The following is a 25,000-nucleotide window of genomic DNA, read 5'->3' on the forward strand; positions in this document are numbered from 1 at the left end:
CTGGGACCCACCAGGATAGAAGATTATCTGCAGGAGGGAGGAAGGATGGAACCCTTTAGCTCATATCACAGGGACGTCCCGAATGAGGATGATTTGTCTATGGGACGTCCCGCGGGATGGATGAGTCGATGTGATCACATGCGCATGCGCTGTAGAGTCAGGAACGGATCCCCTGTTGAGATACTCTGGAACCGATACCGAGTGACACGTCTTCTTACTTATATATATATATATATATATATATATATATATATATATATATATATATATATATATATATACATACACACTCACACACACACACACATATATATATATATATATATATATATATATATACATATATACACACACATATATATATATATATATATATATATATATATATATATATATATATATATATATTTATATATATATATATATATATATATATATATATGTGTGTGTGTGTGTGTGTGCATATTTATGTATATACAGTATATATATATATATATATATATATATATATATATATATATATATATATATATATATATATATATACAGTATATATATATATATATACATATACAGTATATATATATATATATATATATATATATATATATATATATATACATATATATATATATATATATATATATATATATATATATATATATATATATATATATACATATATATATATATATATATATATATATATATATATATATATATATATATATATATATATATATATAGTAAGTAAGAAATAACATTCTTTCGGGATTCACACCATAAAGTGTGTTAAAACATTGTTATAGAAAATTAGTGGGTGTTAGGTGGTGTCAAAAAGAATATTTTGTATATATTATTATTTTAGTATAATGCTAAAAGATAATTACAATCCTAAGAAAATTTATGGACTAAATATCATAAAATCAAACATATCTGCATATTTCCATAACATCCAAAAATTTAATTAATAATTTTGTAGATATTTTAACTCGGGCAAAAATGATCAGATATAGCTGAATGGTATACCGGATCTTTTTTTATTACGTAGGCATATCAATGTAAATATGTGGTAAAGATAAATAGTCTTACACACAAATATATTTCCTCATACTCCCTAATCCCCTTCAGAGGGATTTACGCTTTTTTTCAGCCAATCCGTAAGGGTGAGTTTGTTCGCCCCAGGTCTTTTTATCCTAATAAAAGTAGATGCTGGTATTCATTTACATCAGGGTAGACAATAGGTTTTCAGTGGACCTAATAAAAGTGAAATTCCCGATATGAAGAATTGCATTTTCAAAATACAGTTAATAGGGTCGCAACAATTCTTTTTCTTTAAATATGTATGTATGTATAAATATATATATATATATATATATATATATATATATATATATATATATATATATATGCATATATATAGATATATATATATATATATATATATATATATATATATATATATATATATATGCATATATATAGATATATATATATATATATATATATATATATATATATATATATATATATATATATATATATATATGTGTGTGTGTGTGTGTGTGTGTGTGTGTGTGTGCGTGTATGTACACGCTCATGTTACCGAGGTCGAGGTAGCTCAGTGGAATTATCAGTGACTAGTAATCTGGAAATACCGTGAATGATCTGTTTCATAAGACTCGATGGTCTCACATATCCTTTTGAGTTCTGCTGCTATTTATAGAACTTGAAGTAATTTAGAACTTGTAACAGAAAAACTTTAGCAATAGCGTGGTTATGTGGTCACGATCTATAAAAAAAACCTTTGTATCTCGCTACCTAATTGGATATTGCAGTGCCATGCGTCATCCCGTTGGACTTGCTTTATAAGATTGATTTTCTTGCTACATTTCGTCCAATTTGGCCCAAATATCAGAAAACGTTGGTGTTAACATTTTCAACCCCTGGAACTCCCATTTTGGCGCCCTATATTGATGCTGCCACTTGATTATAAACTCCACAAAGCTTAGCCTTTTTTTTTTTTTTTGATAGATTTTTGCAAAATCATAGTCGTTTTAATGTTTTTATCACGCTAAACTCGGTTTTAATGATGAAAAGACAATCAGATGTCCCTATCACTAACTTTGCTAAATAATTATGCAGTTTTGGTAATATATAATACTGAAATCAAGAAAGTGGTTGTATGGAAATATAGTTTTAATTTCGTTAACTTTTGAAAAAAGGCTTGTAATATTAACAGAAAAACAGAGCACACGGAGTGCCATGGTATCGTTTTTTCTTTATTTTTCCCCCTTTTTCATTAATTCTACAAAATGTAATTGATAAATGTATCCTTAAACCCCTTGATTACTACAACGAAGATCCAGGCTTAGATCTCGGGTTCTCGTTCGGTAGCCTTTATTCGTATTCTGGATTCTTTCCTCAAATTATATTACTATTGAATTTGTCATCAAAAGTCTATGACCAGCCAATACAGAATCAAGGTTTACAACTGAACTTTTATGTATTCCCATCCAGTCTCGCAAAATCTAAATTTGATTCTTAATTTGTTTCGTTTTTCTTATAATGTATTCCTATCTTGTTTCGGTGCATCTAAAGTGTACTCACATTTTCTTTCAGTGTATCTAAAATGTATTCCGATCTGGTTTTATTGCCTCTAAAAATTAATTCCTATCATGCGTTGTTGTCTCTAAAATTTATTCCTATCTTGCGTTGTTGCCTCTGAAATGTATTCTTATCTTGCGTTGTTGCCTCTAAAATTTATTCTTATCTTGCGTTGTTGCCTCTACTATGTATTCCTATCTTGCGTTGTTGCCTCTAAAATGTATTCCTATCTTGTTAAGTCGCCTTTAGAATACATTCCTATCCTGTTTCATTATTCCTAAAATATATTCCAACCCTGTTTCATTGCCTCTAAGATTTATTCCTGTTCTTTTTTTTTTGTTGCCTCTAAAATTTATTCGTATGCAAAGTTTTTGTTCAAGAAACAATCTTTTTATTGGAAGTACTCTTTACCAGCACAAAGACATCAACAAATATACATGGACTTGAATATGGGAATTACAAAAATCAAATAGATCACATAGCCATTAATAAAAAGAGAAGGAGGACTCTGAAAAAAGTAAGACACGATAGAGGTGCAGATATTGATAGTGATCACCTGCACCTCATTGCCACACTGATATTAAAACTGAAAGCACCTCGAGAAATGTAGATAGAATACGTAGATATGATACAACTAAGCTTCTAGAAGATGAGCACAGCGAAACATTTGAAACTGAATGTAGGAATCGATTTGCAGTCTCAGAGACTTTAAGAGACGAAGAGCAGACAATTAATGAGGAATGGTGTGATATTAAGAACACATACCAATCAGTTTGTTGTGAACTATTGGGACATGCAGTTACAAGGAGACTATTAGGGATATCAAATGATACGTGGGATATTATAAAAAGGAGACAAAGACAGAAGTTGACTGTTAAGAACGTTCGAGGAAGTAATGAAAATTACAAGGTAGAACATGCTAAGTATTCCAGTATTGATACTGAGGTCAAATGAAAAGCAAGGAAGAACCAGAGAGAATGTTTAGACAGGAAAACAGATGAGGCTGACAAAGTTATGAATTCAGGGAGTAGCTGTGGTGTAAAAATTGCTTATAGAATTATTAATAAAATTTCTACGGGGCATAGAAGAAAAGAGTATACCCATCAAAAAGAGAGATGGGTCTGCTATAACAACAGAAGAAGAAGAAAGGCAACGTAGGATGGAACACTTTGGTGAGGTCATGAAAAGGCGATATGAAGGGATTAATATGATTGATAAACATGAAGTTGATGAAGACCTTTATGAGCTCATGACTGAATTCATTGTTTGAAGTCGAAGCTATCAATAAAATACTCAAGAGATAGAAGCCCTTTGATACGATGGAATAACTGCTGAGATAATATTGGCCGAAAATGAAGTAATTCCCGGAATACTTATAAGATTATATTGTAGAATGTTGCATTGAGAGGCAAAACCTGATAAATGGGAGCCAGGAGTGTCGTTGAAAATGACAAAAAAAAAAATCTTTCTAATTGCAATAATTACAGAGGCATCACTTACGTAGGTTGTTATGAAAATATATAGTATGCTCATTCTAAAGAGACTAGGGAGAAAGATTGATGAAACCCTGAGAGACGAACAAGCAGGATTTGCTGACCAAATTTTCATTTTAAGACGTTGTACAACAATGTGTAGAATATAGTAATCCACTTTTGATGCCATTTGTTGACTATGAGAAAGCCTTTAATAGTGTGTACCCGTCAATTTTGTGGAGAGTCCTGCATTATTAAATATGTTAATTTAATTGAGTTTGTTCATGAGCATAGCAAGTGCAAAGTTAATGTTAGTGGAGTCCTATCAGATGATTTCCAGTGAACGGTGGAGGACTCAAGGGAAATGCGTTGTCATTGATGTTGTTTATCCTCCTCATGGATTTTGCAATGCATAGAACAGTTGGGGATGGTGGAGAAGGATTCAACCAAACTAGTGATAGGAAATTAGCTCACTTAGAGTATGCTGATGATGTTGTCTTTCTTTGCAGAACACCACAGGATTTACAATGCTTGCTTACCAGAATGTATGAAAGATCACATGACGTTGGGCTTAAGATAGATAGAAGAAAAACAAAAATGATAACTGAATATGCAATCGAAGACAAAATATCATTGGAAGGCGAAAGGATTAATGAGGTAGAAACAATTAAATATTTAAGAAATATAATCTCCAATACATGATCTTTAGAATTGGAGTTTAATGAAAGATTGAAAAAAGGAAATCGGAAATTGGCTATGGTAAGTAAAATTTGGAAATCAAATCGCCTAGAATTACATATAAAAATTAGGCTATATATCAACTTAGTGAGATCGGTTTTACTCTATGGACATGAGTCGTTGTATGACAATGAAACAATATCGATCACATTTAGTAGATTTGAGAACAAAGTCTTCAGAAGAATTTTGGGAGTTAAACTGCAGGACATAATTAGAAATGAAACTATAAGAGAGATTACTCGAGTGCCATATGTGGATGAGATCTTGGGGAGGTGTAGATGGAGATGGTCTTTGCACTCTCCGAGAGATATTCGTATACTAAACTTTTAACTGGCCTCCATAAGGCACTAGAAGAGTTGGAAGACTCATGCCTACATGGCTGAGGATTATGAACCGTGGAGATGATGAATGGAGAAGTATTGATTTAAAACCTCAATAAAGAGACGCCTGGCGAAATCTAATTGACTCCTTTTGCACCAATAGGCGTAGGAGGAGATGATGATAATCAGTTCCGTTACCCCTAAAATGTATTCTTGTTTTGTTGCCTCTAAAATGTTTTTCTATCTTGTTTCGGTGCATATTAAGTATATTCCTATCTTGTTTCGTTGCCTCTAAATAGTATTCCTGGCCTGTTTTTTGTGCCCCTAAAATATATTCCTACCCAATTTCTTCTTCTTCCCAAATGTTATCCCTACATTAAGGGGTCACTTACCTGATTCGCCCTCTGCAATGCCTTTTTTTCAAAGACATCCTCTTCCACCAAACCTATTCTTTCCATATCATCCTTCACCTTATCTCTTCATCTAATTCTCTGCCTCCTTCTTGATCTTCTCCCCCAACAGGATCCTCCCAAGCCCTCCTCACTCCTTCCCAACCATCCATCCTCAACACATGGCCACACCATCTCAGTCATGACACTCTTATCATTTCTGTAATCTTTACCTCACCTGCTATTCTTATTTCATCGTTTTTTCAATCTTCCAAGCAGAGATATTCCCATAATCCACCTTAGCATTCTCATCTTTATCCTCTCAAGCTTTTGCCTCCTCTTTTCGCCTTAAAACCCAAGTTTCTGATTAATCCATTTACACGGGTCTTATTACTGTGTTATAGATCACGACTTTTACCTTGATTTGTATTTCGTACCCAATTTCATAGACTCTAAATATGATTGTTTTTCTTTACTCCTATATTGTTTTGATGCTTTTAAATTCTAGTGCTATCGTATGTTGTTGTTTTCCTTCTAAAATTTACTCCCACTGAGTTTTGTATCCTTTGAATTTTAATGCTATTCTGTTTCCTTGCTTCCAAAATGTATAACTATCCTCTTTCTTGGCCCATATATGTATTTCTAACCTTTTCCGTCACCTCCAAAACTTATTTTTATCCAGTTTTTACCCATAAAATTATTCCTATCCTGTTTTGCTACCCCAAAATGTATTCTTATCCTGTTACGTTAACCCGAAAAAGTTTTTCTATCCGGGACCTTTACTTTCAAAATTTATTCTTATCGTGTTTTTTTACCCGTAAAATTGTTCCTATCCTGTTTTGTAACCCCTGAAATTTATTTTCATCCTATTGCGTTGAACCGAAACTGTATTTTTATCATGTTCCTTTGGCTCCAAAATATATTCTTATCCTGTTTTGTTATTCCTAAAATGATTCCTATCCTTTTTTATTACCCTTGAAATGTATTCCTATCCTGGTGCGTTTACCCTAAAACGTATTTATATCCTGTTCCTTTACCTCCCAAATTTACTCTTATCATGTTTTGTTACCCCTAGAATGATTTCTATCATGTTTTGTTACCACTGAAATGTATTTCTGTCCTGTTGCATTGCTCCGAAAATACATTTTTATCAAGTTCCTTTACATTCAGAATTTATTCTTATCCTGTTTTATTATCTCTAAGATGATTCCTATCGTGTTTTTTATCCCTAAAATGTATTCCTATCCTATTGCGTTGACCCTGAAAAGTATTTCTATCCTGATCCATTACCTCCAAAATGTAATATCCGGTTTATTTCCCATTGAAATGTATTTCTATCCTTATGCGTTAACCCTAGAATTAGTATCTATCTTCCTCCTTTACCTCTAAAATTTATTTTCCTGTTTTTTACTCGTAAAATTTGTCCTTTCCAGTTTTGTTACCCCTGAAATGTATTCCTGTCCTGATATTTCCCTTTGAAATTATTTGTAGTCGGATTTTTTCGCCTTTAGAAATTTTCCTACATTATTTTTTTTGTTAGTCTCTATATGTTATTGCTATCCCGCTTCTTTGCCTCTGAAATATATCGTATTTTGTGCCCATTTTCTCAAATTTATTCCAACTGGAGAAGCTACTGAAGCGTAAGGAAATGCCCAATGCCGGTCAACAAACAAAATTTCCCGCTATGTAAAGCAAATAGTTTCTAGAAGCTTCAGCCATCTATGACGAGTTGTATTGTAAAGACTGTATTTAAGACTGGGAAATATTACCGCACGTTCACCAAATCTCAATTATCAAAGATTTTTTTTTCTCGTTTTTTTGTGGAAGAAGGGGAACTAAAATCCTTTCATTTACTTGAGCATTAGTTGCAGAATTTGTGTCGGTTGATCAAAAAAATTTCTTGTACTTCAACGATTGTGGAGCTGATCGAACATCATCAAACTCGTGTAAATAAGCGTGAAATATGTCTGCTTGCCTTTCCTCAAAGAAATTTTCGAGATTCTCGTTATAATCTGATTAATGGAATATCATTATTTTCTTTCCTAGGATTGATGTGATTACCTTATTAACATATTTTCTTCCCTCTGAAGTATCAAATTATAAGCGTAGTCGATAAATTCTCCGGGAGTCTAAAAAAGACTGGGATATAGGGTTCTTCTCTAAGAATTGTTTTATTCTTTAAACAAATGTATCATAAATATCAATTTATATGTGGAAAAAAAATTAATAGGAATTATCCCCAATGACTTAATGCCAGTATTTCATTCAAGTAAATTGATATTGAAAGGCAGTGATTACTCATAAATGTTTTCAAATAAGAAACTGTACTCACTCTAAGTATGTTTCAGTTGCCATTAGCTTCAAGCTTTTTTTTATATATTTTTTTTAAATGTGACGTCATATATTTAGAGACAGAAGGTAATATGTGTCTCTTAATGCAACCTCCTTACATAGGCATCCGTCAATTTTCATCTCGGGAAGACCGAGGAAACGGGGTTTTTATGCTGACCTTGTAAACAAACTGTGTTTAATAAAACGTTGGGAAACTTCTTTAAACAAACTGTATTCATTAAAACGTTGGAAGACTTCTTTTAAACAAACTGTGTTTATTAAAACGTTAGAAGACCTCTTTTAAACATATTGTGTTTATTAAAACGTTGGGGGACTTCTTTTAAACAAACTGTGTTTATTAAAACGTTGGAAGATTTCTTTCAAACATACTGTGCTTATTAAAACGTTAGGAGACTTCTTTTCAACAAACTGTGTTTATTAAAACGTTGGGAGATTCTTTAAAAAAAAAAAAAAAACTTTATTAAAACGCTGAGAAACGTCTTTTAACCAACTGTGTTTATTAAAATGTTTATTTTTATGTTGAATGTCTTATGGCCAGTCATTGTCAGAGTTAGTCGATACTTTTCGGTGTTATTTTACGACTGTACACTCATTTCTGCAGTGCATCAAGGCATTTGTATATAATCTTGATTTATAAATGAATTCCTGAAACCATGTGCAAGTACTTACACTCACATACATACATATATACACACACACACACGTATATATATATATATATATATATATATATATATATATATATATATATATATATATATATATATATATATATATATATATATATATATATATATATATATATATATATATATATATATATAGATAGATATATATATATATATATATATATATATATATATATATATATATATATATATATGTAATAGTTAGTTATTGCATCTCTCAGCAATGTAACATTTTTCTGAAGCATAAACACAAATGCATACCTTGTGAAAGATTGTGTCGTCACCGGATGCAGGTGTCTTCCTAGACGAATGTAAAGTTTACATATTGTGTTTAAATGCTGAGACAACTAAACATACGATATCTGTGATATCGATATTTTAGGCAGTTCTTATCTATACTTCACCTGGATTGGTCATCCGACCAAACCAGCTATACTCCTGTGATGGAGATGTTTAACACTGTTGTTTTTAGAGAATAAACCATTTTAAAGTTACCATGCTGGACTTTAATTCAAGACTCAACATCTCAAACAACACATACTCAATGTGTGTTAATAACAGTAGCACACTAAAAAATGGTGGTAGCGCTAAAACTCTAAGAATCAGAGAAAGATCTTCAAGAAATTAATAATAAGACTCTAAGAATTAGAGGAAGATCTTCAAGATATCAACAATAAAGCTGTAAAAACCAGAGAAAGATCTTCAAGAAATCAACAGTAATGAATCTACAATTTTGACTAAGTATCATAGTCCATCGAAGACTAAAACATTTAATGAATGTTATACATACAAACTGATGAACTGGATCTTCATTCAACATCCTAGGAAACCCAAGGACTGACGTTCAACGCTTACAAAACATATCCAGGAAGCACTACATTCAACGGAAATTGAACCGAAACATTCACCCAAACGTCAAGAGAATGAGAGGGAATCGGACAAACACATTCACCCACACATCAAGAGAGAGAGAGAGGATATGACGACATCACACAGAACCATATAAAGCTAAGTACAATTTTCATATTCATTTCAGTTTGGGCAGTGAAGTGTAGTTATCACGAGTCGTTAGTCGATTATTACCGGGGTGAGTGGTTTGCTAATCTTTTATTCTCCTTTCATTAAAGGATCTGTGTTCAACTCCGAATTCTCATCTAGAATTTTTCTCTCTTTGTGCTAATTCCGTTTTCTTTCAGAAATTCTCGGGAAATGTTTTGGGATTAGTAGCATTGTTTTGGGGAATTTTGTTATAATCTTTATCATTGGGTGCTTATGCGTTTACGCAGTGGACGTCTGTATTCATATAGATATTTTTTATAGAATTGCAAGGGGTCGAAGAGATAGGAAAAGAAATACAGTAGTCATGACGCCCCCTGTGAGCCCCATCCCTGGACCTAGTGGCGTGGGACAGATTAATCCTCTCCCGATTGTGACGCTTGTAAATGCCAGGTCTGCAATCCTTCCTTTTCAGGGTCGGGTTAATGGGTTTTTGCCTCAAAATGTGGAGTCATGGATTTCATCCGTCGATGCCCATTTAAATGCCAAACAAATCGTAGACCCTTTTGTACAATTACAAGAAGCTAAAAGTTTTATAGATTTTTCAAAGGGGGATGCGAGTGCGTATTTAAGAGGTGTTTCATTTCAAGAAGCAGTTACCTGGGATGATTTCAAAGTTAGGTTACGCGCGGTCTATGGGGGTGAAGAAGCCTTGGATGTATTAACGTTAAGAAATACACTTAATCAAGCCACTATGAATCAGCTTAATGTTATTGAGAGAGCAGCTCTCATAGCTGATAGGCCTATTGAATATCAAGATATTTTAGGTAATTCCACTTGGGTTACTAGAGATAACATCTCCGTGAAAGATTTTTTACGATTAATGTATTTAACTTGCATGACACTTATGTTGCCTGAAGCTTTAGTGAGGTGTTTTGATAAAATGTTAACGCCTGCAAGTACGGAATTGGATGTATATAAACAGATAAAAAAACACATGGCTAAGTGTCCTGATTTTGATCCCGTGTTAACTCATGTTTTTGCAAAGAATGAAACAAAGCCGCAACAAGTAAATGTAGTTAATAATAGTCAAGTTGCGGGAATGACGTGTTATAATTACAAACATCAAGGTCACTTGATCGCGGACGGCAGAGCAAAATTCTGTTCGATACATAATAGTTCGACTCATTCATATAGTCAGTGCTACTGGCGTAAGACACAACAGAATCCTCGAAATACACAGTCAATTCCACAGTCAGTTCCATATGGAAATAAAATGAAAAATCCTCATTTTAACAATAAGAAGAAACAACCAAACGTCAATGTAGTTCATAATCCGAAACAAACAAACACTTCTTCAAATAACGCTGAGCCTGGGTTGTCAAACCAGACCTCGCAAGGTCAGACTAATTTTCAGAATGTGCAGAGCAAAGCAAATACCACATAATTAACTCCAGTGGGGAAGAGAGTGATGTTGGGTCAAGGTCATTCATGTCAACATCAATAGTATTGAATAATCAATTCAATGTTTTATCAGATCATTGTGAGGCAATAGATTTTCCTATGAAACACACGGCCGAATTAAGTAAAACAGTGCATGCTCCCGTAGATTTGCAACGAATTCATACAATAATAAGCCATAATGAGTTACGACCAACCTTATATGCTGTAAATTTAGAACACAAATCCTTTACGTTATTTTTTGACTCTGGTAGTCCACGTAATATCATGGATTTGAGGACACATCACTTGTTGTTTTCGAACTTTCCGATAGATAAATCCGGAGTAAGACTCTCGGGTATAGGGAATAATGAATTAAATGTCATAGGCATAACTCATGTTCAATTCAAAGTCGGTAAACGCACGTTTGCCGATACATTTGTTGTTGTACAAAACATTGATATGTATCCAGCTGTAATTATAGGATACCCATCTATGGGAAATCAAAACATTATCTTAGCCCCTGCCAAGCACGGCGTGTATATCAAAGGAAAATTCTATAAGTCTTCTAATACCTTAAAATCAGTTTTGGATAAAAAGTAGACAACAAATGTAACCGTAACGTACGTTGAAGAACCAAAAACTTGTCTCACTAATAAAGAAATAATATACGCGACCCAGCAGAATTCTCGTTCACCCATAATATCATCTTGCACGCAATCTATCGAGCCAAACCTACCTTCGAATTTAATAGTGCAAATAAAGAAAACATTACCGGGATCTGAAATATTAGTCCTTTCCGACACTTTGAAAACTAACGGATTGTATGTCACACAAGCTATTTATACAGTAGGCTCACATCAACAATGTAATATTGAAGTCTGTAATCATTTAAATAACACTTTAGTAATTCACAAAAATCAACATATCTTGGATGTAGAAGTTTATAAACATCGTATTCTTACCGTTGCTGAAATCAATCACGCTCAATCAGTTGCGGATGAATCCCTTTTGCAATCTATTATAAATAAAATCAATAAAGACATTCAAGATGAAAAAATTCAGCAGAATATTTTTGTACTTTTAACTAAATATCATGATGTTTTTTCCACAACAGATGGATCCTTAGGAAAAACAGATGTGATCGAGAATCAAATAAGGTTAAAGGACAAGCAGGATATTATCTATGTACCCTCGTACAGACTCCCTATGAAATTCCAGAATGAAATAAATGATGAAGTAGGTAAAATGCTAGAAGAAGGAGTCATTAGGAAATCAAACAACCCTTATAATGTTCCATTAATAGTTGTACCGAAAAAAGATCGAACATGGCCTATCTGCATAGACTTACGTCGTCTAAACGAGGAGACGATCCCTGATCGTTTCCCAGTGTCATGTACTGACGATATTTTGTCTTTGTTAGGTCAGAATAAATATTTTACCAGTTTGGACTTACTTAAAGGCTTTCACCAGATATGATTAGAAGAAGATAGTATCCCATACACAGCCTTCAGCACAGCCAGGGGACAATATGAATTTTTACGGATGCCTTTTGGTTTATGTTGTGCTCCCATAACATTTACAAGAATGATTAACATAGTGTTTGGAGACTTGTTAGGGGATATATTGTATGCCTAAATGGACGATCTTGTAATCTATTCCAACACCTTAGAAGAACATCTACGTAAGTTAGAACTAGTACTACAGAGATTAAGACAACATAACTTAAGGGTAAAGATTAGTAAGTGTGAATTTTTCAAAACAGAATTAATATATTTGGGTTTCATGGTGTCAAGCCAAGGTCTTAAAGTAGTCCATGATAAGGTGTCGGCTATACGTAATTTTCCCATACCTACTAATGTCAAGGGAATACAGCAATTTCTGGGTTGTAGTGGATATTACAGGCGTTTTATACGCAACTATTCAATAATAGCCGCTCCTTTAACTGATCTTACGAAGAAGGGCGTAGATTTCATATGGTCTGAGAATCATCAACAGGCGTTTAATACCTTGAAAGATGAACTGTGTAGTTCTCCTATCTTAAAATTTCCTGACTTCGGTAAGGAATTCTTCATTGCAACAGACGCCTCAGACTTAGGAGTAGGAGGGGTATTGCTCCAGCAATATGATAAACAATTTTTCCCGAAAGCTTTTTATTCTCGAAAACTGAGAACTTCCGAAAGTAAGTATGCAGTAATAGACAAGGAAGGGCTAGCTATTGTGAATTCACTAGTGCATTTTAAGTTCATAATATACGGTTATCCCGTTAAGGTTCTTACTGTCCATAAACCACTAACCGAGTTCTTTAAAGGCTTCAACCACAGCCCTAAACGTACTCGGTGGCATTTGATCATTCAAGATTTTGGCGCAAGAATTGGGTATTTACCTGGGAAAGCAAATAGCATTGCGGATGCATTATCACGCAACCCTGTGTCATCTTGTACGGAGCCTTTAGCTGAATTAATAGATATATCAACATCCATGCCTATTGTTAAAACGATATCTGAACAAGAAGATTTAGGCTGGAGTGCTGAATTATTACAGACTGAGCAAAGAAAGATCAGAAAATAGAAACAATTATAAATGCTTTGAAAGGCAATCATAAGGAAAAGGGATATATAAAGTATAAGCAACAGAATTATATAATCAAAGATAATATTCTGTGTAGGACTGTGACAAGGAAAACCCGCAATACACCACATGTAACTAACGACCAGGTAGCAGTACCAATCTCACTTATTTCCACTGTCCTGAATTGGTTGCATTCAAATCCATTACATGGACACCCGGGGTTCTCATTAATGTCACAGAAAGCCGTTAAGGTTCTTACTGTCCATAAACCACTAACCGAGTTCTTTAAAGGCTTCAACCACAGCCCTAAACGTACTCGGTGGCATTTGATCATTCAAGATTTTGGCGCAAGAATCGGGTATTTACCTGGGAAAGCAAATATCATTGTGGATGCATTATCACGCAACCCTGTGTCATCTTGTACGGAGCCTTTAGCTGAATTAATAGATATATCAACATCCATGCCTATTGTTAAAACGATATCTGAACAAGAAGATTTAGGCTGGAGTGCTGAATTATTACAGACTGAGCAAAGAAAGATCAGAAAATAGAAACAATTATAAATGCTTTGAAAGGCAATCATAAGGAAAAGGGATATATAAAGTATAAGCAACAGAATTATATAATCAAAGATAATATTCTGTGTAGGACTGTGACAAGGAAAACCCGCAATACACCACATGTAACTAACGACCAGGTAGTAGTACCAATCTCACTTATTTCCACTGTCCTGAATTGGTTGCATTCAAATTCATTACATGGACACCCGGGGTTCTCATTAATGTCACAGAAAGCCAAATCATTGTTTTATTGGCATACAATGCTTACAGATATAAAAAGACACATAGCTAATTGTCGCACATGTCAGGAAAACAAAGGGCATACGAAAACACCTGTCAGCCTAGGGGCTTATCCCGTGCCCAATCAACCCTTTGAAAGAATACATTTAGATTTGTTAACAGGATTTTACGAGTCAGACAGAGGAAATAAGCACCTCTTAGTAATTGTAGATGCTTTAACTCGATATACAGAACTAATAGCGCTTAAAACTAAAACTGCGATTGAATGCGCTAGGAAGTTTTACGAGTGTTACATTTGTAAACATGGAATTCCACACATGATAATCTCAGACTCGGGTGGTGAATTTAATAATCACTTTCTTACCTCATTGTTTGAATTCCTTAGCATAAAGAAGATAAATACCATGATATATCACCCAGAGTCGAATGGGCTAGTGGAAAGAGCAAATAGGAAGGTTTTAAATATATTAAGAGTAACACTAGGGGGATCAGACCCTAACTGGGATATTGCAATACCTGCGGTACTGAGTACTCTGAATCACTCATATCATATATCAATTAAAATGTCACCGCATGAAGCATTGTATGGTACCCCAGTTAGAACGCCTTTCCATGTATTAATGCCTACAACTGATCTATCAAATCCTTTAAAAGAATGTATAAATGCAAGTATAAGTCGATATGATATCCTTCGAAAGAATTTAGAAGAATCACAAATCATAATGAAAAGGAATCATGATAAAATAGCGAAGCCAACTAAAACATATACCGTGGGTGATAATGTATATATACAGGTAAATGTACGTAAAGGACTCAATTATAAACTAACACCTAAGTTTGAAGGCCCATTTAACATTTTGGAAACATTAACGGCCAATAGATTTAGAGTTCAAAACGTATCCCAACCCACGGATGAGAGAATAGTACCATTAGCTCACATAAGAAATAAAAAAAAAAAAGAGATGGAAAGAAGTGAGGGAAAAATTTTTATTTGTATGATTACAAGTTTTCTTTTTAATACAGGAGTAATTACATATATTTTTCTCGTTACAGGTTTCCAAGTTGAATTTTTTGTTGTTGGGAGTGATATTGTTCGCTCAGACTTTTTTCTCGCGTGGGACGAGCTCTAAAACTAAAAGTATAGATTTTAAATATGGCACTATAGTTGAAAGACAAGAAGACATTTTTATTACATCGAGCAACGCAGTTGTATAAGTGCATATGCAAGCAATTTTTCTTCCAGAGAATGATGTCACTAGCTTAAAAAGTGCCATTTAAAGGTTTGCTGTCTCATTAGATGAGTTGCATAGAAGACATTTTCATTTGACTACAGAGAGTTCGCTTGGATCGACACTAAAAGTTGCAGAGATGCTTATCTGATGACTTGCAAAATAAGACTTACGAGACAGAATCTTTGGCTCGTGACCTTTTCATGTGGACTGTAGGGCACGAACATAAAGAAAGACGAAACCCGTTTATTTTTGCTGCATTTAACATCTTTGGGTCTATTGCAAGTTTAGGTTTAGGAATTTCCAATCGTCTTAAGATTAGTAATCAAAATAAGAAAATTGAGTTCTTGACTCATGAAAATGAATTAATTATGTCAGAACTAAGGAATCAGTTAGCTTCAATCAATCAAATTATGGATTTAGTAAATGAACATTCAAGTAATATCAGTCAGATTATGGAAGTACAGGATTTGTTGGCAACGTTAACATATTATGATTCAAAAATAGATCACATACATAACAGAATTGCACATTTGTAATAAATGAAATAATTGTTATTACATGTTTAAAACACATGACGTAATATGTCATTTTGGATGACGATGCTAGCCGTGAGATTTGCTGTAGTCACTAAAATCATAAACAGGATGCACAATGCAGCCTCAGCAATGTAACATTTTTCTTAAACGTCAACACCAATGCATCAGTGTGTGAAAGTTTGTGACGTCACCGGATGCAGGTGTCTTCTAAGATTGTGTTAAAAATGCTACATCAACTAAGCATACGATATCTGTGATATCGATAATTTAATCAGTTCATATCTGTACTTCACCAGAATTGGTCATTCGACCAAACCAGCTCCCTCCTATGATGGAGATGTTTAACTCTGTTGTTTTTAGACAATAAATACTTTTAAAGCTAATAAGATGTACTTCGTTATCCAGCTTTACACATCTTAAACAACACATACTCAATGTGTGCTTATAAAAGTAGCACACTTATAAATGGTGGCATCGGTAACACACCTATAAATGGTGGTAGCGGTTAAACTCTACAAATCAGAGAAAGATCTTCAAGTAACTATAATATTAAACTCTATGAATTAGAGGAAGATCTTCAAGACTTCAAAATAAAAGCTGTAAAACCAGAGAAAGATCTTCAAGAACTCAACGTTATCTACATGTATCTACAATTTTGACTAAGTAATATAGTCCATCGAAATATTTACCATTTAATGAATGTTATAAATACAAACTGATGAACTGGATCTTCAATCAACATCCTAGGAAACCCAAGGACTGACGTTCAACGTTTACAAAACATATCCAGGAAGCACTACATTCAACAGAAACTCGAACGATACATCGCTAACAAAACATCAAGAGAGAGAGAGAGGATGTGTCGACATCACACAGAACCATATATAAGCTAAGTACAAATTTTTTAATTCATTCCAGTTTGGGCAGTGAAGTGTAGTTATCACGAGTCGTTAGTCGATTATTACTGGGGTGAGTGATTTGCTAATCTTTTATTTCCTTTCATTAAAGGAAACTGTGTTCAACTCCGTATTCTCATTTAAAAATTTTTCTCTCTTTGTGCTAATTCCTTTTTCTTTCAGAAATTCTCGGGAAATGTCTTGGGATTAGTAACATTGTTTGGGGAATTTTATTATACATATGCGTTTACGCAGTGGACGTCTGTATTCATATAGATATTTTGATAGAATTGCACGGGGTCGAAGAGATAGGAAAAGAAATACAGCAGTCATGACTCCCCCTGTGAGCCCTACCCCTGGACCTAGTGGCGTAGGCCAGACTAATCCTTTTCTAATTGTGACGCTTGTAAATGCCAGGTCTGCAATCCTTCCTTTTCAGGGTCGAGTCAATGGGTTCTTGCCACAAAATGTGGAGTCATGGATTTCATCCGTCGATGCCCATTTAAATGCCAAACAAATCGTAGACCCTTTTGTACAATTACAAGAAGCTAAAAGTTTTATAGATTTTTCTAAGGGGGATGCGAGTGCGTATTTAAGAGGTGTTTCATTTCAAGAAGTAGTTACCTGGAATGATTTCAAAGTTAGGTTACGCGCGGTCTATGGGGGTGAAGAAGCCTTGGATGTAGTATTAACGTTACGAAATACACTTAATCGAGCCACTATGAATCGGCTTGATGTTATTGAGAGAGCAGCTCTCATAGCTGATAGGCTTAATGAATATCAGGACATTTTAGGGAATTCCACTTGGGTTACTAGGGATAACATCTCCGCGAAAGATTTTTTACGATTAATGTATTTAACTTGCATGACACTTATGTTGCCTGAAGCTTTAGTGAGGTGTTTTGATAAGAAGTTAATGCCTGCAAGTACGGAATTGGATGTATATAAACAGATAAAGAAACACATGTCCAAGTGTCCAGATCTCGATCCCGTGTTAACTCAAGTTTTTGCAAAGAATGAAACAAAGCCACAAACAGTGAACGTAGTTAGTAGTCAAGTAGCGGGAATGACGTGTTATAATTGCAAACGTCAAGGTCACTTAAGCGCGGACTGCAGAAAGAAAATTCTGCTCGATTCATAACAGTGCAACTCATTCATACAGTCAATGTTACTCGCGTAAGACACAACAGAATCCGAGAAATACAGAGTCAATTCCACAGTCAGTTCCATATGGAAATAAAATGAAAAATCCTCATTTTAACAATAAGAAGAAACAACCAAATGTCAATGTAGTTCAGAGTCCAAAGCAAACAAACACTTCTTCGAATATCGCTGAGCCTGGGTCGTTAAACCAGACCTCGCAAGGTCAGACTAATTTTCAGAATGTGCAGAGCAAAGCAAATACCACATAGTTAACTCCAGAGGGGAAGAGAGTGATGTTGGGTCAAGGTCATTCATGTCAACATCAATAGTATTTAATAATCAATTTAATGTTTTATCAAATAATTGTGAGACAATAACTTTTCCTATGAAACACACGGCCGAATTAAGTAAAACAGTGCATGCTCCCGTAGATTTGCAACGAATTCATACAATAATAAGCCAAAAAGAGTTACGACCAACCTTATATGCTGTAAATTTAGAACACAAATCCTTTACGTTATTTTTTGACTCTGGTAGTCCACGTAATATCATGGATTTGAAGACACATCATTTGTTGTTTTCGAACTTTCCGATTGAAAAATCCGGAATTAGACTCTCGGGTATAGGAAATAATGAATTAAATGTCATAGGCATAACTCATGTTCAGTTCAAAGTCGGTAAACGCACGTTTGCCGATACATATGTTGTTGTAAAAAACATTGATATGTATCCAGCTGTAATTATAGGATACCCATCAATGGGAAATCAAAACATTATCTTAGCCCCTGCCAAGCACGGCGTGTATATCAAAGGGAAATTCTAAAAGTCTTCTAATACCTTAAAATCAGTTTTGGATAAAAAGTAGACGACAAATGTAACCGTAACGTACGTTGAAGAACCAATAACTTGTCTCACTAATAAAGAAATAATATACGCGACCCAGCAGAATTCTCGTTTACCCATAATATCATCTTGCACGCAATCTATCGAACCAAACGTACCTTCGAATTTAATAGTGCAAATAAAGAAAACATTACCGGGATCTGAAATATTAATCCTTTCCGACACTTTGAAAACTAACGGATTGTCTGTCACACAAGCTATTTATGCAGTAGGCTCACATCAACAATGTAATATTGAAGTCTGTAATCATTTAAATAACACTTTAGTAATTCACAAAAATCAACATATCTTGGATGTAGAAGTTTATAAACATCCTATTCTTCCCGTTGCTGAAATCAATCACTCTCAATTAGTTGCGGATGAATCCCTTTTGCGATCTATTAAAAATAAAATCAATAAAGACATTCAAGTCGAAGAAATTCAGCAGAATATTTTTGGACTTTTAACTAAATATCATGATGTTTTTTCCACTACGGATGGATCCTTAGGAAAAAAAGATGTGATCGAGCATCAAATAAGGTTAAAGGACAAGCAGAAAATTATCTATGTACCCTCGTACAGAGTCCCTATGAAATTCCAGAATGAAATAAATGATGAAGTAGGTAAAAAGCTAGAAGAAGGAGTCATTAGGAAATCAAACAGCCCTTATAATTTTCCTTTAATAGTTGTACCGAAAAAAGGTCGAACATGGCGTATCTGCGTGGACTTCCGTCGTCTAAACGAGGAGACGATCCCTGATCGATTCCCAGTGCCATGTACTGACGATATTTTGTCTTTGTTAGGTCAGAATAAATATTTTACCAGTTTGGACTTACTTGAAGGCTTTCACCAGATATCATTAGAAGAAGATAGTATCCCATACACAGCCTTCAGCACAGCCAGGGGACATTATGAAATTTTACGGATGCCTTTTGGTTTACGTTGTGCTCCTATAACATTTACAAGAATGATTAACATAGTGTTTGAAGACTTGTCAGGGGATATATTGCCTGCCTATATGGATGATCTTGTAATCTTTTCCAACACCTTAGAAGAACATCTACGTAAGTTAGTACTAGTACTACAGAGATTAAGACAACATAACTTAAGGGTAAAGATTAGTAAGTGTGAGTTTTTCAAAACAGAATTAATATATTTGGGTTTCATGGTGTCAAGCCAAGGTCTTAAAGTAGTCCATGATAAGGTGTCGGCTATATGTAATTTTCCCATACCTACTAATGTCAAGGGAAGACAGCAATTTCTGCGTTGTAGTGGATATTACAGGCGTTTTATACGCAACTATTCAATAATAGCCGCTCCTTTAACTGATCTTACGAAGAAGGGCGTAGATTTCATATGGTCTGAGCAACATCAACAGGCGTTAAATACCTTGAAGGAGGAACTGTGTAGTTCTCCTATCTTAAAATTTCCTGACTTTGGTAAGGAATTCTCCATTGCAACAGACGCCTCAGACTTAGGAGTAGGAGAGGTATTGCTTCAGCAATATGATAAACAATTTTTCCCGATAGCTTTCTATTTTCGAAAATTGAGAACTTCCGAAAGTAAGTATGCAGTAATAGGAAAGGAAGGGCTAGCTATTGTTAATTCACTAGTCCATTTTAAGTTCATAACTTACGGTTATCCCGTTAAGGTTCTTACTGACCATATACCACTAACAGAGTTCTTTAAAGGCTTCAACCACAGCCCCAAACGAACTCAGTGGCATTTGATCATTCAAGATTTTGGCGCAAGAATCGGGTATTTACCTGGGAAAGCAAATATCATTGCGGATGCATTATCACGCAACCCCGTGTCATCTTGTACGGAGCCTTTAGCTGAATTAATAGATATATAAACATCCATGCCTATTGTTAAAACGATATCTGAACAAGAAGATTTAGGCTGGAGCGCTGAATTGTTACAGACTGAGCAAAGAAAAGATCAGAAAATAGAAACAATTATAAATGCTTTGAAAGGCAATCATAAGGAAAAGGGATATATAAAGTATAAGCAGCAGAATTATATAATCAAAGATAATATTCTGTGTAGGACTGTGACAAGGAAAACCCGCAATACACCACATGTAACTAACGACCAGGTAGTAGTACCAATCTCACTTATTTCCACTGTCCTAAATTGGTTGCCTTCAAATCCATTACATGGACACCCGGGGTTCTCATTAATGTCACAGAAAGCCAAATCATTGTTTTATTGGCATACAATGCTTACAGATATAAAAAGACACATAGCTAATTGTCGCACATGTCAGGAAAACAAAGGGCATACGAAAACACCTGTCAGCCTAGGAGCTTATCCTGTGCCCAATCAACCCTTTGAAAGAATACATTTAGATTTGTTAACAGGATTTTACGAGTCAGACAGAGGAAATAAGCACCTCTTAGTAATTGTAGATGCTTTAACTCGATATACAGAACTAATAGCGCTTAAAACTAAAACTGCGATTGAATGCGCTAGGAAGTTTTACGAGTGTTACATTTGTAAACATGGAATTCCACACATGATAATCTCAGACTCGGGTGGTGAATTTAATAATCACTTTCTTACCTCATTGTGTGAATTCCTCAGCATAAAGAAAATAAATACCATGATATATCACCCAGAGTTGAATGGGCTAGTGGAAAGAGCAAATAGGAAAATTTTAAATATATTAAGAGTAACACTAGGGGGATCAGACCCCAACTGGGATATTGCAATGCCGGCGGCACTGAGTACTCTGAATCATTCATATCATATATCAATTAAAATGTCACCTCATGAAGCATTGTATGGTACCCCAGTTAGAACACCTTTCCATGTATTAACGCCTACAACTGATCTATCAAATCCTTTAAAAGAATGTATAAATGCAAGTATAAGTCGATATGATATCCTTCGAAAGAATTTAGAAGAATCACAAATCATAATGAAAAGGAATCATGATAAAATAGCGAAGCCAACTAAAACATATACCGTGGGTGATAACGTGTATATTCAAATCAATGTGCGCAAAGGACTCAATTATAAACTAAAACCTAAGTTTGAAGGCCCATTTAACATTTTTGAAACATTAACGGCCAATAGGTTTAGAGTTCAAAACGTATCACAACCCACGGATGAGAGAATAGTACCATTGGCTCACATAAGAAATTAAAAAGAAAGAGGGAAAGAAGTGAGGGAAAATTTTTTTATTTTATGTGATTAAAAGTTTTCTTCTTAATACAGGAGTAATTACATATATTTTTCTCGTTACAGGTTTCCAAGATGAATTTTTTGTTGTTGGGAGTGATATTGTTCACTGAGACATTTTTCTCGTGTGGGATGAGCTCTAAAACTAAAAGTATAAATTTTAAATATGGCACTATAGTTGAAAGACAAGAAGACGTTTTTATTACATCAAGCAACGTAGTTGTAGAAGTGCATATGCAAGCAATTTTTCTTCAAGAGAATGATGTCACTAGCTTAAGAACCGCCATTTCAAGGTTTTCTGCCTCATTGGATGAGTTGCATAGAAGACATTTTCATTTGACTACAGAGAGTTTGCTTGGATCAACATTAAAAGTTGCAGAGATGCTATCTGATGACTTGAAAAATAAGACTTACGAGACAGGATCTTTGGCTTATGACCTTTTGATGTGGACTGTAGGACACGAACATAAGGAAAGACGAAATCTGTTTATTCATGCTGCATTAAACATCTTTGGGTCTGTTGCAAGTTTAGGTTTAGGATTTTCCAATCGTCTTAAAATTAGTAATCAAAATAAGAAAATTGAGTTCTTGACTCATGAAGATGAATTGATTATGTCAGAACTAAGGAATCAGTTAGCTTCAATCAATCAAATTATGGATTTAGTAAATGAACATTCAAATAATATCATTCAGATTATGGAAGTACAGGATTTGTTGGCAACGTTAACGTATTTTGATTCAAAGATAGATCACATACATAACAGAATTGCACATTTCATTGAGAAATCCAAGGATTATGTAGAAGCTATCACGTTAGCAACGGAAGGTGTACTGTCGCCCCATTTGTTGCCTATAAATTACTTAAAGTTAATTCTGGAGAACGGAAGGGATAAACTAGGCTATGTTCCTTTGTTAGACGAACGTAGGTTAGAATTTTATTACAGCCTAATTACAGTAAGCGTTGATAATAACAAGATTAGGATTACAATTCTCTTTGATTCTTCTGATGCCTGGCAATCTAAACAGGATATCACCATTTCCGACTTTCATGACGAATCACTCAAATCCAGTAATATCCAGATTGACAAGACACGTAAGCTAGTAATATGTACATGAGGAAATTTTTTAACTTTGCATGGTTAGAAATACATTTAAAAAAAAAAACATTTAAAAAAAATATATATAAATCATTTTTTCTCTCGGCATCTAATAAAATATATAAGCCGGAATGTTAAAAAGAAAAGAGAAAAAAAAATTAAATTAACAGAATCTATGGGCATCTAATAAAATATATCAGCCCTATATATATATATATATATATATATATATATATATATATATATATATATATATATATATACGAATATATATATATATATATATATATTCGTGTTTGTGCATGTATATACCAGGGTAACAAATATTTATATATGTGGTACGTGTACGTACCAGGAATTCGTGTTTGTGCACTGTAAAATGGAATTTTTACCAGGGTAACAAATATTTTTATTAGTTACCGTATTATGTTAATCTATGTTTCTGACAAAGGTAACAATTATTCTTTAACAAGTTACCGAATCATATGTATATCAGTATTTTTTTTTTTTTTGGTACCATATTATCATTTGCTAGCAATGTACTATATATATGATCTTTATTTATCATGCATTTTTTTTCTTTGCTTTGGTAATATCTTTTCATATGCATTATTGTTATTATTTTTTGATGTGCCTATTTGGACATTCGACCTCGTTTGCTTATGGCTAAAGTTAAACAAAGAATAATACATATATCCAGTCACGCCTAGTAAACATGTTTTGGCTTGTTGTTAAATTTTTTTTGAAAAAATTGAGATAGCTGGCCGAGCTAATGTAGTAAATGAAATAATTGTTATTACATGTTTAAAACACATGACGTAATATGTCATTTTGGATGAAGATGCTAGCCGTGAGATTTGCTGTAGTCACTAAAATCATAAACAGGATGCACAATGCAGCCTCAGCAATGTAATATTTTTCTTAAACGTCAACACCAATGCATTAGTGTGTGAAAGTTTGTGACGTCACCGGATGCAGGTGTCTTCCGAGATTGTGTTAAAAATGCTAAATCAACTAAGCATACGATATCTGTGATATCGATAATTTAATCAGTTCATATCTGTACTTCACCAGAATTGGTCATTCGACCAAACCAGCTCCCTCCTATGATGGAGATGTTTAACACTGTTGTTTTTAGACAATAAATACTTTTAAAGCTAATAAGATGTACTTCGTTATCCAGCTTTACACATCTTAAACAACACATACTCAATGTGTGCTTATAAAAGTAGCACACTTATACATTTCATTGAGAAATCCAAAGATTATGTAGAATCTGTCACGTTAGCAACGGAAGGTGTAGCGTCGCCCCATTTGTTGCCTATAAAATACTTAAAGTTAGTTCTGGAGAACGGATGGGAGAAACTAGGCTATGTTCCTTTGTTAGACGAATGTAGGTTAGAATTTTATTACAGCCTAATTACAGTAAGCGTTGAAAATAACAGGATTATGATTACAATTCCCTTTGATTCTTCTGATGCCTGGCAATCTTACAGGATATCACCATTTCCGACTTTCATGACGAATCACTCAAATCCAGTAATATCCAGTTTGACAGGACACGTATTGATTTCCCCAGACAAGGAAACATATACGGTCATTAAAGACTTAAATCAATTAACTCACTATTCAGACGCAATGGATAGAAAAATAT

Source organism: Palaemon carinicauda, chromosome 3, assembly GCF_036898095.1.
Source record: "Palaemon carinicauda isolate YSFRI2023 chromosome 3, ASM3689809v2, whole genome shotgun sequence".
Taxonomy (NCBI): Eukaryota; Metazoa; Arthropoda; class Malacostraca; order Decapoda; family Palaemonidae; genus Palaemon; species Palaemon carinicauda.